General features: G+C 42.3%; 1 protein-coding gene and 1 long non-coding RNA gene across 2 annotated transcripts in view; one reads left to right on the top strand and one right to left on the bottom strand.

Annotated features, from left to right (window-relative positions):
- Positions 1-15,884, bottom strand: part of Sntb1 (syntrophin beta 1) — a 255,315-nt gene that overhangs the window by 200,025 nt on the left and 39,406 nt on the right. The gene's annotated exons all lie outside the window — the stretch shown is intronic.
- Positions 9,966-12,483, top strand: LOC121824525 (uncharacterized). Its single transcript, XR_006066454.2, has 2 exons — positions 9,966-10,628; positions 11,205-12,483. It is a non-coding gene; the product is annotated as an uncharacterized LOC121824525 (long non-coding RNA).

The raw sequence follows: 15,884 nt of genomic DNA, 5'->3' as shown, positions 1-15,884 counted from the left end.
AGGCAGGCTTCCATCTTCCGAGCAGAACCAGGTTTATGCGTGAACAAAGGGAATTCTGATTTAAGTATGGAAAGGGCTTCTGGAGAATATAAATGAACCCTTCACCCTGGAATCACTGCTCCACTATGCTGCAACTCAGGTGTTGAAAACTTACGGAATTAGCCTACAGCTTAAATATGACAGCGGGTTCTCAAGGAGAGGAATCTATGATTCTTGGATTTCATCGAATTACCCACCTATTATTGTCAAGAGAACAAGTTGGCCAGGACAGAGTTATAGCATAGAATGCAGAAGTTTCAATAAGGCAAGATAATGCAGAGAGGTTTCATGTGTCAGCAAAAGGCCAAGCAAAAGGGTTCAATTATACCAAGGAGGAAATACGTGTGTGTGTGTGTGTGTGTGTGTGTGTGTGTGTGTTGGGTCTAGTGTGGAAACAATAACAACAAAAACTCTAAAGCTTAATGAATTCATCTAGGCCAAGAATGTGTTGTCCACATTAAGTTGGCATCTAGGGGACTATGCAAAGGTGTTATGTAATAATGGATGGGTTTATGACATGGCAACTGGGTATAGGAGGTCATTTTACCCAGGAGGCTTTTTATAAAGCCCCTGGAGCCATTTTTCCTGTGCCTATTTCTACTTCTTTTTCTTGCAGCAGATTCTGATATCCTTATGACTTAGAATTTCCCAGATACAGTGTATGTGCAAGAAGCCTGTCTCGATGATCATGCCTGCACCTGTCATGGTGACAGCATTGGCATTGGCATTGGGAGAAAACGTCTGGTCTTACAGCTGGCCCCAATTTTATCTTTACCTTTACACATTTGTCTCATGATTCAAGGCTTCTTTCCAATTAACTATTATATAAAGGAGAGGAAACAAAACCGGTCCCCAGCTAGCGACTACATCAGCTGCTAGTTATATCACCCAGAGCCACCTCTTTAACCTCTAAAGCTTCCATTTCTTTTTTCATAAAATGGAAATAATAATAATAGGAGGACTAAGAGAAAAAAACTCAGAGAATAGCCAGGTGTAGTGTCTGCACTCAATGGGTACCCAATAAACATCAGACATTATAGCTAGGTAGCTTCTCCAAGCCATTCTTTTTCACTCACCTTGTTACAGCTCAGAGCAGCCATAATGGTGCAACTTTGCACATACCCCAATGAATTAAACATGACATAGGCAATCTTGGTATTGCAGCCTGTCACTAGTTGTTGGTGCCCATAAACCTCCCTTCCAAACTGATTTATCTCATTAAAAATAACATACATAGTAAGAAGGGGAGACAATCAAATTGGAACAGATAATTAGCAGAAGGCAAGACTAGGAGAAGGGGACAGGTTAAAATGGTTCATTAGACCTAATGATAATGAGAAAACCAATTTGATTTTGGTTCAAGCACCTTGGCTAGGTTAAAGCTTTCAGAATAACTGGAGTTAGTTCATTAACACACACACACACACACACACACACACACACAGAGAGAGAGAGAGAGAGAGAGAGAGAGAGAGAGAGAGATGTGTATATATGATGTGTTCATATATGTTTGCATATATATAATCTGTATATTTTTTCTGCACATGATTACATATATATAAACTTAAAAGTGTCATCTTTATACATATTACTATTACTTTCCTCTCTGATAAATTGAAAGTACCCTCACCATCTTTATAAGAGTTGTTGTTAACATAGTAAAAGAAATAAAATAATACGCTCCTTTCCAAAAATCATTTTTAGGTGAAACATGGGTGTTTCAGAGACCATCACTCACACCACATTTGGGCCATTGGTAGATATGAGAATTGAAGGTTCCTGTAGATCCTAGAGGAATCACATATAATTCCCTTCTGAGATCTACCTCCTATATATCAAAAGAGAAACAGTCCATACCGCAAACTAGCTGCGCCATATGCTCGGTTCCTTGCGGCCTTTAAAGGGCAGCTTGGCACCCGAGCTTAGTTCTTCCGGTGGAACTAAACAGCTTTACACCGCTTTGGTTCCCACACATTCCCATCCCTTCTCTTACTGACTGACTCCACTTCCGCTTTTAGTCCCGCCCTTCTGTTGAGTAGAGCCACCATTGGTTGCCGTCTAACAATTCAGTGTGCCTAACTTTGTCACACACCTAAAGAGGGAGTTCCTTGAAGGCAGAAAGTGAGCCTCCTCCGTCTGTCAGTGGGAGGCTTGTCCCTGTAAACCGCTGCATACACACCTAGAGCTGTGAAGAGTGAGTGAGGCGGAGTAGCAGCAGATAAAGGTAGAGCGTCAGGATGGGTCTAGCCGACATAGGTGGGTGGATATCAGAACAAACATCAGACAGATTTGAGAAACAAGAGCTGTTATAGGAGAGGAACTTCAGCCATGAAATGAGTCACTGCCCAACATTTTAACCATGACAACCCACGAGTCTCACTTTATACAAAAACAATGTACCTAAAAATTTGAGGATACTATTAATTTTTATAAATAAAATCAAAATATCAAAACCTAGGGGAAATATGTTGGACTCTGGGAAATCTATAATTTATCTTGTAAGAGGAAACATATTTATACCAATTTATCCTAGGGGCCTATACTTTGGAGCATAATGCTTACTAGAAGCAGGTTATGTAAAACTCAAATTTGTAAATGGACATACCTGAAAGAATTTCCCTAAAGCCTTTTATGTTTAATCTGCTTACAGTGATTAAGGCCATATTTGAAATTTTAAATGAATAAATGATAAAAGGGTATGAGTCCTCTGGACTTACTCACAGGAGCAGTCAAAGACTTAGTCTGAGGTTGAGGTTATTCATCTCCTTAAGTGTCAACTTTTGTTTTTAAATTTTCGAGACAGGGTTTCTCTGTGTAATAACCCTAACTGTCCTGGTACCCACTTCGTAGAACAGGCTGGTCTTCAACTCAGAGATCCACCTGCCTCTGCCTCCTGAGTGCTGGGATTAAAGAAGTATTCCACCACCCCCGGCTAAGAGTCAATTCTCTTATCCCTAAAGTAGGAATAATGATAGCTCCAAAATTATAAAGTAACTGGGAGATTAAGTGACTTTAAGCATATAAAGCACAGATGTAGAAGTGTGAGATTAAATGACCTTGTGCATGTAAAACATAGATGTAGAAGTGTGAGATTAAATGAAGTTGTGCATGTAAAACATAGATATAGAAGTATATATGAAGATGAAAGGCCGAGGAGGAGGTGAGGCTTGCCATGGTGCTTTGGAAAAGAGTTGAGTAAACAGCCTGGAAATGTTATTGACTATATCATCTGTGGCCTGGCAAAGACAACACCATATGAATAGGGTATGGATGGCTTGAGTGGGACATTAAGCATTCCTTCCCTTTCCCAATATTAGGCCAGATAATTGCACTGTTTAATATATTATGGACTGTAGAATTGCAAACGAAGGGAAACACACGAGAAGCAAGATTATAAGTCAGCGGGAATTAAAGGGGGAAAAAAAGGACACAATTTTGTTGGACACAGTTTTGACTTGCACGTGGAGGAAGCTGGCCTAAAAACAGATGCTCTAGAAAAATACAAGTCATGATTAGGTCTGAGTATCAAGTCTGGTTTCCAGCTGCCTAGTCTGGTCAATGGCCTTGAGCAGACTTAATAATGTCTTGTGCAAAAATGTTTATCCTGTTCTGTGATGGGTGGGGAGATACAAAGAGAGAGAAAGGACAGAGACACACAGAGAGACATGAAGAGAGACAGGCAGACAGAAATAGACAAATGTACACAAAAAGTCAGAAAGACAGAGACAGACAGATATACCAGGAGAGGGAGGGAGGGGGGAAGGTGGGAGGAAGGGAGGGAGAAAGAGAGAGAGAAATCCTCCTAAAAGGTGATTTGCAGAGAAAGATAAAATAATGTCAGAATATCCCCAACCAAGAGCACTGTGTCCTGGGTGTGGTTTCAATTTCACAGTAGCATCATAAGACATTTGCTAACAGAACAGTAAGTGATGAGTGTTGAGTGTAATTTTAACAGAACCAACTTGGAGAGTTCAGAACACGAGGGTGTGAGCCAGAGTGTGCTAGGCCGAGAATCTAAACTATACGTGCTGCGCTCTCCATGCTAGCATCTGAATGTTATGGTCATAAAAAGAAGGAGGATGAGGAAGAGGAGGATTTGATCTAAAAGCTCATATTCAGTTCGTGTGGATTCAGCAGGAAAGGAGTATGTTCCACAAACAGGCAATCAACAAAGGCAACTTACTGACTCAGGAGAGAGTGAACTTTCTGTGTTGAAAGTCTTCAGTCACTAGATAATAATGAAATAAAAATAATAATAGCATATGTGGGGATGATGATAGCAGCCAGCATGTCAGATTCATTGTCCCACTTACAATCCTTGATACCCCAGGAGGGTAGTAAACACAAGAGTAACACATGCTGAACAATTACTATACCCCAGATTCTGCAGTCATACCTTTACAGCTATAATTTCACTTAACCCTCACAACGAGCCTGGGAAGAGGTTTTATTTTAACAGCCACATTACAGATGAGGAGTATAAAGTTGCTTAAATGGTAAATACTTCAAAAAGGTCACGTAGGTAGTAAACTATGGCACTGTAACCCACAGCCAAGACAATCTGGCTCCAAGGCTGCTGCTCTTTAGAACAATGTGAGAGATAACAACCTGAATTGTCTACATTAGGGATATTCTGGACAACATCGCTTTCCCTTTCCTGTTCCTCCAAATTAAGGCGTTTCTGTCAATGACATGATTATGCTTAACACAGCCAAGTGCTATGCGTTTTCTCTACCATCAACCTACTTTTTTTCTATTCCCCCACTTTGCTTTAATTCTCAGTCTGGTGCTTAACACACCTGGTAGTCAAGCATTATGACAGGTATTTAGACACCGTTTTCTGCTAAAAAGCATTAGCTCTTCAACTGGGGCTACAAGGAAACTAAAGCAGGATAAAAAGCCTGGCATCCCTGCCTCTGTTGTGTAAGCCTCCTTTACTTTTGAGTCAGTCACATGATTAGCACTGTTCATGGGCATATGAATATGCAAAGGGTGTCTGTTCCAAACCTATCTCCACCCCTTCAAGGTCCTAGGTTGAGATCTCCTGCCATCAGCTATTACAATGTCCTGCTCCAGTACTAAACATCTCCAGTAAACCTAGGATCTCACTGGATTCCAGGAACAGCAGAGCCTCCCAGACCTATCACCCCGTGATAAGATCGCCAGGCAGTCAGGGGCAATCAGCTTATGGGAACCAGATGGTTCCCCTCAAACAATAAAGACTTCTACCCACCTATCAGACCAGAACTGCGACCACACTTTGACCAAGACTTCTTAATTATGTATAGCCCTTGTTTCAGTTTTCCTCTATTTAAGTCCACAGTTCATATCAGTGTACTGAAAATGGATCTGGGGGTTTACGAGGCTCTCCATCTTCTTCCCAGTGTGCCACACTGATTTCTACCTCCCACCATTACGATTCTCTGTAGTTATTGTTCTAGGATAGGTAGCTGAGCCTTGCCTGCTGAGACTCCCAGATCCCTGGCTTTTATTTTATAACAATATATTTCATTACCATATTGGATTACGTGTCTGTTGTCTGTTTCTTAAACTTGTGTGTGAATTCCATAAGGCCAGGTCATTGGCTTGTTTCTCTCTATATGCCCAGCGCCTACACCAAAAACTTTGTGTGATGGATGGAGACGGGTGAATGAGTGGGTAATGTCTAAGACAGTAATAAAAGAGGGCAGATAGACGCACCCATCGCGGGGAGATGTTCAAAAGAGCTGATTCTCCCAGCAGCCCTGGGGAACTGTCAACCGATCAGACTGGGTGCTTAGCTGGTGAACAGGAGAGAGGGGAGTTAATGCTGAAAAAAAGCAGGGTCCAACCAATACGTACTGAGTCCCAAATGCCAAGACATTTAGCCTGGGTAATAACAGGAAAACTACCTGTCTTCAGGCAATTGAAAGAGTTGAGCGAGACCTCCCTATGAAGCCCCAGGGTAGAATCATTTCCACCTTTCGGGCCTTTCATAGCTGATCTGGATGGAATTCACATTCGGCCCAATTCCCTGGCTTGGGATAATGGGGCTTTTATTTGCCTCAAGACAATTGGCTTAAACTCGGAGGTGGAAAACAAGCAGAGAGCAAGTGGTACGTTTATAGTAGTCTAGGTGACAGGACTGACTGAACTCTAAGATGCGCTGGAAAAAGAAATTGAAGACTAAAGGCCCAGTTTCCTTTGCCTTAGTGGTCAAGCTAGTTCTCAGGCTGGCTTTCTGGGCATAGGAGGAGTCTATTTCTTTTCCTGTGGCTAACAGGATGTACTAAGATGTCTGTAGCCACAGACCCCTTTCCTGTATGATGTCACTGAGAGAAAAGATAACAGTACTATAGTTAGTATTTATTACTCATCTGCCGAGGGCTAGGCACAGTGCTTAACTCATCCCTTAATCCTTTGAGCAATAGGGCAAAGGCTCAGTCAACTCCTTAAGGTGATACTTTGGCCAGTGAGAGAGAGACACACACAGGAGTCAAAACACATCTCTCAGCTGCCCCAACCTGTTCTTGAGTGAAAGGATTATATTCCTACATGAGACTAGTGGGGGCTGATCTGAAGCTTCTAGGATAGCTGAACCATGGTTAAGGGGATCTCCCTAGGTTGAAGCAGAGTTGAGATGGGATAGCCTGGGCCAAGGAGAGTAGAGGCAAGGGGAATCCAGAATGCCATTTAAGAGGGTCCTACTAGAAGCAAGACACAGAGTGAAAGGTAACCCAGAGACTGGTCACCCAGGGCAGGTGATTGTGGGAACAAGCAACAAGAGCAGACACACAGCTGCATTTAAATATCTGAAAGGTCCCCAAAGAGAATGGATTACTTTCTGTTTCAAGAGAGAGAGCAAAACCAGCCAGGCGGTGGCACACGCCTTTAATCCCAACACTCAGGAGGCAGAGCCAGGCAGATCTCTGTGAGCTGGAGGCCAGCCTGGCAAGATCCAGAATAGTCACCAAAACGACACAGAGAAACCATGTCTTGAAAAACCGAGAGAGAGAGAGAGAGAGAGAGAGAGAGAGAGAGAGAGAGAGAGAGAGAGAGAGAGAGAAAAAGGAAACCACAAGCACTTAATGTGAATTTGTGACCTCAATCTTCATCCCTCGCAGGATGCCTCACGGTATCACTCATTCCCTTGGCCATATATTCTTCCAAAATTGGTCCCTCTGCTTTAAGGGCAGCAGTCTAGCTTTCTAGCCATGATGACTGTGTCCAAACAGATGAAAATGAAGCTAAACTGATCCCCTCCCCCCCACACACAGAGGGGAAGATGGAAGCTGAAAGACCAAATTCCACACCTTTCTGCCTGTGAAGCAGGGATGTATGAGCCTGAGATGCCGCTGGTAGCTGTGTTGTCCAGTAAGTGGAGTGGTCAGTCTGAGAGAATGATGGAAAAGATAAACAGGCAAAAATACAGAGAGGAACAGAGATGGGAAGGGGAAGGAGAAAATAAGCCAGGGAGGGAGAGGAGTGAAGAGATTGATTTACAACCTTCGATATCGTTCATATGGCTCCCTGGAGCTAAGCCTTCTCAAGTTTTTGTCAAGAGAGCCAATAAATATTGTTGTTTTGCTTACCCAAGTCTGAGTTGGCTTCTGTCACTTTCAGCTGCACGATCCTAGTGTGACACAGTGGCGCTACATTACATTATTACATCCTAATGCATGTGGACTAAAGTGAAGAAATGAGCTTTTCATCGTTAGAGGCATATTTAGGAAGGGTCTGGATGATGCTAATGTGACTAGATTTATTGAAGTGACCTTCACATTGTGCTGGGGGTGCTCGTCGAGCCTAAGTTCTATGAGGGCCCACGGGACACAAAAGGCCATGTTCTTCACTCATGCCTCAGTTTACCTCTACATGGGGCATTTGCTTCCGTATTTCTCCAACTCTATTAACTCACAATGTGATCTGTTGATGGCTCACTTACAAGGCCTCCTGGGTGGATTTCACAACCACTCTCATTAAGAAAATAAGAAGGCAGCAAGAGGGCATACCTTTTCCCCCCGAGCCAAACCACTGTATAATTAGTATACAATGAAAATGGCAATTTGGGGACATTGCCAAAAAAGACTCAAAGCCACTGCTCCATTATGAACCAAGCTAAACTTCATACTGTGTCCCCAAAGGAGCCCCAAAGTGATTGCCTGACGCTGATAATGGTGCTTTTTATGTAAGAAATTCTTCTCATTTTCTTCCTCAGTACTAAGGGTTGATCCCATGGTATTAGAGGCAAGTGCTCTACTGCTGAGCTAGCCCCAGTTTAGGAAAGTTCTTTAAGGAATAAGAAAGTCCACATCCTGTATCTGCTTGTTGGTTCCCACTCCACCATAAAATCCCACCATGGAGCCTCCTCAGTTTTAACTCTAGATGAGGAAGAATTTCTGACATCTTCCAGTGACGTACACAATAGGGATCAAAAGAACGTACTTAGGGACCACAGCTAATATTTCTAAAGCTTTGGTTTTTCTTGGAGTTCACACTAGACATGTTTAGGAGACTCACATGAGCTAAGCAGTTTATGTGTTTAGCATATATATATATATATATTATATACATAATATATATTATATATAATATTCAAAGCAGGCATCAGAATTCCCAGAGCAGCTAAACAGCATCATCAGAGGAAACAAGCAACACAGAGACATGCAAGCATTTCTGCCAAGGTACAAGTCTTTTAGGTGTGTTCCACTGTCATTAATTACCACCAGCATCAGGCTGATGGGTTTCTTCAGAAACTTTTCAAGTTAATGAACCTCCTTCCTCTCGCAAAAAGACTTCTTGGTTAACGTAAGTGTTGAACATCACAGTAAATGCAGCCTGCATCTTTGAAAGTGGCTTTGGAATCCGGAGGCATTCACAGTGCTCTCTTGATGCCCATAAGGGCTGGAAAGACTACAGCTTAGTCAGAAAGTACAGCACTCCACTATCCCTCCCCTGTGTCGCTCTGCAGAAGGACCAGCGCTTGGCCTATCGCCAAGTGCTTACTGTTCTCCAAATAGGCTGAGCTTCAACGGCTCTGGGCCAATAGTGACTCTGCCATCTTTCATTCTGAACCAGTTCTGTAAATGCTTATTGGGTTGACCCTTCGATGTGCCTCACAAACCTAGAGGGTACTGGAGGGTCCACCGCAACTTCACTCATCTCTAAAAGTGAAGAGTCTCTTCAGCATCTAATAATGCTCAATGACCTTGATGTTTAGCTTTGTGTCAAGGGTTTTAGCCTCAACCCGCGTCTAGAGTGTACTAAACCAGAGGCTGGCAAACTTTCTACATAGAGTCAGATGTTCAATATTTTAGGGTTTACTAGCCCTTTCATATAAGCAATTTGTACACAGACTCTAGCAGTGAGTGAATGACAATTGTGTATGTGGATACTGAAGTCTAAATTTGGTGTAATTCTATGTGTCATAAAATTATTATTTTTCATCAATTTAATAAGGCAAAAAGCCATTTGTTGCTCTCAAGCCATACAAATATAGGTGGTGGACTCTAGTTTTCCGTTTCCTGTGTGAAGAACTTACGCATCATCCCTCTTATTCTTTCAGGACAGAAACTGAAAACTGAGTATCACCAGCTGCTGGGTTCACCAGAGGAGAAAAACAACATCGAACCACGGGTCAGATCACTCATATCTCATCAGTGTGGGTGGAGTTCAGAAACTCCTCTGGCACCCACAGAACCGTCTTCTGGGAGCCCACCTGCCTGCCTGCCTTCAACAAGACTCCTCTAAAGCTTGCAGCAGTCGGGAAGGGAAGCCACCATTGTTAAAGGCACCCAAAGTTTTCTGTTCTTGGCCTAGCTTGCCTTGAACGGAAACAATTTTATTCTAGCTTACCCGCCCGAGGTTTTTAAGAACCAGACTGCAGGAGAAAGGACACTACCAACTCAGCCTCACTACCCTTCCTCTATCAACTAGGGTGAAGAATATCTTGGAATACACTGGAAGACTTTCATAAGTTCAGAGTATTAATATGTACATTTCGCCTATAAAACTTTCATGGTAAATAGAAAGACACGTGGGAAATAAGACGGTTATTCTTGATTGTTATCTTGATGGAATTTAGAATTAGTCACCATGGAAACAAATCTCTGAGCAGGTACATGAAGGAGTTTCTAGACTGGATGAACTGACTTGAGAAGACCCACCTTATATGTGGGGGTCCTGGTCCAGATTAAAAGAATGAGGACCGGCTATGGGCATTCATCTCCCTTGGTTTCGTGACTGAGGTGGAAGTGTGATCAGCCTCCTGCCATGCTGCCTTCCCTGCCATGATGGACTATGACTTCAAGCTGTGAACCTCTCCTTCCTAAGTTCACTTTGTCAGACACTCTGTCATGACAAGAGAAAGAAGTAATCCAAGAAATACATTTAAGTATTTAAGGAAGATCATTTCCTTAAACCATGGCGAACAACCACAAAATGTTAATTAAGTGAGCAGAAAAATGAGTGAAGACTGTAAACTCCATATCAAAAGGCTCTCCCATCTGTACTGAAGCAGACTCGCCACAAATGGGGCTTATAAATAGGATTTTGGGGTGCTCCTGATCTACCCCTGTTTCTTCACAGAGTAGCACTGTAGCAGAATTCTGGTGAGTAGCAGATTACAGCTGAAAAGAACGTCAAGGCTCAGTTATTATGTGTAAGATAGTCTCTTGGGGGAACCCAAGACAATGGAGAAGACAAAATCAAGGACAAATGGAGAAATTTAGCTTCTCACACCTACGGTTATGACCGGCAATAACACAGCCCAACTCACAGGTAGAGAAGCGAGACATGGGAGGTGGCTGAGAATTGCTGCCTGCCTGACAGTTAACTGACCTTGGTCCTTACACTCTCAGTTGTTTCAACACCATCACAATTGTCCCAGTTGGATCCCAGCAGCACCAGCATTCCATTTCTGCCCCCACAGTAGCAAATAGGAAACTATATTTCATACAAGATGATGGCTACAAGGCGTGATCTACAGAGGGAAGATAGGGCCTGGATTTAAAAAGGAAACAAAACCATAGAACACATTATGTATGTGTGTGTGTGAAGGGTATGTGTGTGTAGGCACACAGACACACACAGACACAGACACACACACACACACACACATGCATGTGTTGGGGTCAGAGACAAGCCTTGGATTTCATTTCTCAGGTGCAGCCTACCTTGTTTTTTAGGACAGACATTCTCACCGGCCTGGGACTAGCCAATTAGGCTATGCTAGTTGGCCACTGAGGCGTAGAGTTCTGCCTGTCTCCACCTTCCGGGTGCTGGGATTAGAGTCGTGCACTGCCAAGCTCACGTGGGCTCTGGAGCCAGAACTCAGGTCCTCATACTTGAACAGCACGCATTTGACTGACTGAGCTTTCCCTCTATCCTGTGAACATGTTCTCCAGTAGTCAAACATGCCAGTATAATTGAAGAGGCCTCTTCCAAACTCCTCCATATCCATAGGGTGGCAATCATAAGGGAGTACAAACCTGGCTTTTCCAAGTCACCTTCCCAGACACCTTTCCCCACTGCTCCGAGTTGTTATGACTGCAGTTTTGAATAGGTGCAGGATGCTCGATGGAGCAGCCAGAGACCTGCAATAAGAGGCTTTCATTTCATCCAAATAGTAACTCAGATCACGAATCACATCAAGGCTGGCTTCCAGCAATCCATGTACTTTTAGCTCATGGGCTGCTGGTTCTCAATAAAAGTATAGCCACTGGAAACGATTTCGACATGATCCTTTACCAAAAATATCTCTGATGCATTTTCAAAAAACAACCTGTTTCCCTCAACTTCTTGGACGCTTCCTACTGCCGGGGAAACAACGCCCATGTTTAAAAGCCGCCAAGGCTATGGATCCCAAAGAACAGAACTTGAGTACTCTGTGTGCCCTGAATGACTTTATAGGCTCAAAACTCGATTTTGAGAGGTCCATAAAGGAGCACTCAGAGAGCAGAGGTTGGCCTGGGACATGAGAACAGGAGCTGCCTTGGGGGCACAGCGTTTCTGTGAATGTCCTTCCTGTCACCACAGCTCTATTCGCTGACAAAAGCCCTGCTGTTTCCAACCAATGGCAGGTCCAGGACAGTGCACTTCACCAGGACGGCAGTTCTGCAAAGCAGGCAAAACAATTACTGGGATGGAACCGGGCAGGAAACCCACTTCCTTTATCCTCGGCATCGGGATGAAAAGAGGGACGGCGGACGGTGAAAAGGCTGGGCTTTCAGGCTGATCCGCGCTGTCACCTCTTGTTACCTCCATGAAAGAAGGGGATTGTCTGGGCCTGAGGTCTCGACAAGCGTCTTGATTTTCCAAAGCAGCTGCTGTTCATCCACAGGCTCGTGGCTGGCCGGAGCCACCTGCTGTATGTTTCCCTTTATTCCCTGGTTCGGATTACAATGTATACGGCTTTTAGCTTTATTGCCTCCAATGATTTCATTAATAGTTCTTTCTGTGCTCTGCTACAGTCCAAGCTTCGGCCTTTGGGAACAGATGCCTTGCTGAGTTTTCTTTGTTTATACACCACAACCTGGCCCATGTGTGTGGTACATGGGTGAGCACTCATGCTTGATGGAAACAAAACAATACATCAAGCAATAGGATTTTATCTTAATAGGATAATAACAAAGACTGATAACATATATTGAGTAATCCTTTACTAAAAACACTACATAGAATATTTAAACTTTGAAGAATGCCTAACAACAATCTCAATATATAGGATTAATATTAATAACAGTATTAATAGATGAAAACTGAGGGTCATCAGTCCACAGGTAAGTTCATATGTGGGCCTGAACCAGTCTCTGAAGCTTCATCTCTCCCCATGATACTAAATCACCTCAGCGGTTTTTGTTTTCTAGATAAACAATGCAATTGCCACCAAGCTCCTTCTGATAGTTAGACATTATGAGATTGCCATAACTCATCACTACACGTACCTATTTTCCAAGAGCTTTTCATGAAGTGCATAAAGAGGATTGCAGAGCAAAGATGCAAGCTTCCTGGAATACTCGGGGAAATGGTTAGCTCACTAAGCCTCCGAGAAAATGGCAGCTAAGTGGCTAGTTCCGTCCTGGGAATGAATTGTTCTTCCTGGAGGAGCTGAAATTGGCTTCCTTGTATTCCTAGTTAGCTGGTCTCTGTCTAGGGGCAGGGGACGGAGGACAGAAATAACTCTCTTTTCATAACCACCTAGTTGATCTCTGGGAATTGTGTGGGTATCTGTTTATATATGGAAACCAAGAGCATCATTTATTTTTAGTACATGGCATTTGTAGGTCACTTAAAAATGCAACTACGACAAGATAAGGCAGGGGGAGGAAGAAGTTTCAGAGGGATCACAGTGCAAACAAACGGTAAGCCCAAAAGCAAGGTGCCCTGTTTAAATGATCTAAAGGTGAGTAGGCCTTTCTGCACAAGACACTGAACTTGACCATCATTTTAAAAATGATATATTTGACTTTATAAAATTTTAGATTCTTCTGCATGAAACAAAGAGTGTAAACAAGGCCAAAAGACAAACGGAAAGTGTAATTGCACTGATGCCAGGCTAATTTTCTTAAACTATAGAGAATATCTGCAAGAGTAAACCCAAGAGTAAAGGAGCAAAGAATATAACTAAGGAAAAGAAATCAGGACTGGGGCTGCAGCTCACTCAGCCAGCCATAGGTTTGATCCCTAGTACTATATTAGGAAATGGTACAGGTATGCAGTCCGCACATTTGGGAGGTAGATTATGTGGTAAGGAAGATGAGGTGTAGACAAAAGCACGTGTGAGTCCTGTGAGAAGATATCAAGCTATCTTTTCTTGTTTTAACTTCTGTCAAAGATTCTCTTTCCTTTTCTGGGTGGTATGTGAATGTGGATCTCTGTGTTTTGAGGAACCAGACAGTACTTTTGCATTCCAAAAGAAGCCAGCACGTATTACTACTTTGAGGCAATGATTGCGAAAGTTGGGCATGCTTTAAATCCTACTGGGTGAGTGCAATAAGATTTAGACAGGACCAGTCACTAAATACAGCTGTCACATTAACCCACTTAGAAAAAGTGATTTTTAAAAAAACTTGTTTGGAGACAGTGTTTTTACCAACAGTTTTACATTCTTTAGAATGTAAATTATACTGGTATACATAAAATAAATTAGTTTAATTTTTTAAATTAAAAATCCCACAAAGAAATGAGGAAAAATAAATTTGTAGTCCACTGCTGGTGGGGCATATCCTAGTGAAATGTTCATGGTGAGCACGTGACTGGTAATGTTCTCAAAGTCTGAACAATATATAGTCTCTGATGCAAAACAGATTTTATTTCCAGGAGCACTTGCACACAGACAAAAATGATGCCTCTTCAAGAATTCTCATTATCCAGTTTAAAATAGCAACATATTGGATTCTATCAACTGTCCATCAAAACAAGTCTAGTCAATTAAATTAGGATATACACAGACTCATCAAGATAATTAAACCAGGACATCCAGGCAGGGATAACCAGGCAGCTGTTAGATTCAAGGGGGAGCTTGTAACTGTGGTGTGGAAAGATACCCAAGAAATACGGTTAGGTATTTCAATGCACAAGAAGTACACAGGCCAATGTGTCTGCTAGGTCTCATTTACTTAAGGAAACTAGAAGCCTAATGTGGTGGTACACACTAATAAGTACAGGGGCTAAGGCAGGAATGGCATGAGCTTGGGGGTAAACCTGGGCTACATAACAAGTTTCACAGGAACCTGAATTATAGAATGTGACCTAAGGTTAAAAAAATCTATAAATAAATAACTTGATAAAGGAATAAATGAATAAAATAGATGGACACCACAACTGTCCTGGCCTCTAAATGCCATCTCTCAGAGGTGTATACCAGACACAACAGCTCAAGAAAATTCCATCTCAAGATAGCATCCTTGATGAGTATGGTGCCCACCAGATACTCTATTTTTACTTTTTAAAGTTTTTTCCTATTCTATCTATCTGAATAGTTAGGATAAAGCTGCTTCACAAACACAGAAATCTTATTTATCTAATCAAAACAAATGGACAAAATATATCTGACTGTTTTATGGTCATTGTGTTTAGCTTTCTCTCTCCACTCTTCCTGCCCCATTCCCGAAACTCGGTGATTTATTTAGGTTCTCAAGTCTGCTCATTACCTTATGGGCTGAGTGTTTCCTCTGTAAGCATTCTCTTTTATGAACACTTTTTTTTTTGGCCCTTGGTGTTGTACTATGTTTCCATAGTAACAGCAATTATCAGCATCAGCTGTTATGCCGACCCTTAGTATTTTTATTCACCTGACCTTAAAGTTCATGCAAAGCTGAATTACAATTCTCTGGAGATCCTGCTACTGTTTCTAAAACTGTTTCTATAATCCTTTTCCCATCCTGATATACTTTACAACTGCAGACAGTGTATCTACAGTGTTCATGCATACACTTCATGGGCATGTATCAGCAACCCAAAGAGCCTGCAGGCAAGGTGCATTCCTTAATGTGCTCAAATCCTCCTGGAACCTTTAACACACTAACAATACAACAGAGTGGGTGTAAGTTGTGCAGTTATATAGAACTTAGGTTTTTACAGACAGACTGCTTTGGTTCCAATGTGCCATCTGATGCGGTGTGATCTCTGCCAACTTCCTTAGCTTATCTGTGGCCTACTCCCCTCCTCATCTCTGAAACAAGGATAATAGTTACTTAGATTTTTTTTCTACCTTAAATATATGAAATGTGTAGAGTCTTTGCAGAAAAAGGTAAAAAGCCTTAACAAACTCTCTGCTATCTGGAAGCTTCCCTAAGTAGCATTTTGGTCATAGACTGGTCATTGCCTTTGTACTTATCTGAACTTAACAGTGTAACACCCTATGA

The sequence above is a fragment of the Peromyscus maniculatus genome, chromosome 20, assembly GCF_049852395.1.
Source record: "Peromyscus maniculatus bairdii isolate BWxNUB_F1_BW_parent chromosome 20, HU_Pman_BW_mat_3.1, whole genome shotgun sequence".
In the NCBI taxonomy this organism is placed as follows: Eukaryota; Metazoa; Chordata; class Mammalia; order Rodentia; family Cricetidae; genus Peromyscus; species Peromyscus maniculatus.
Note: the sequence above shows the minus strand (reverse complement) of the source record. Positions and strands in the feature narration are given on the sequence as shown.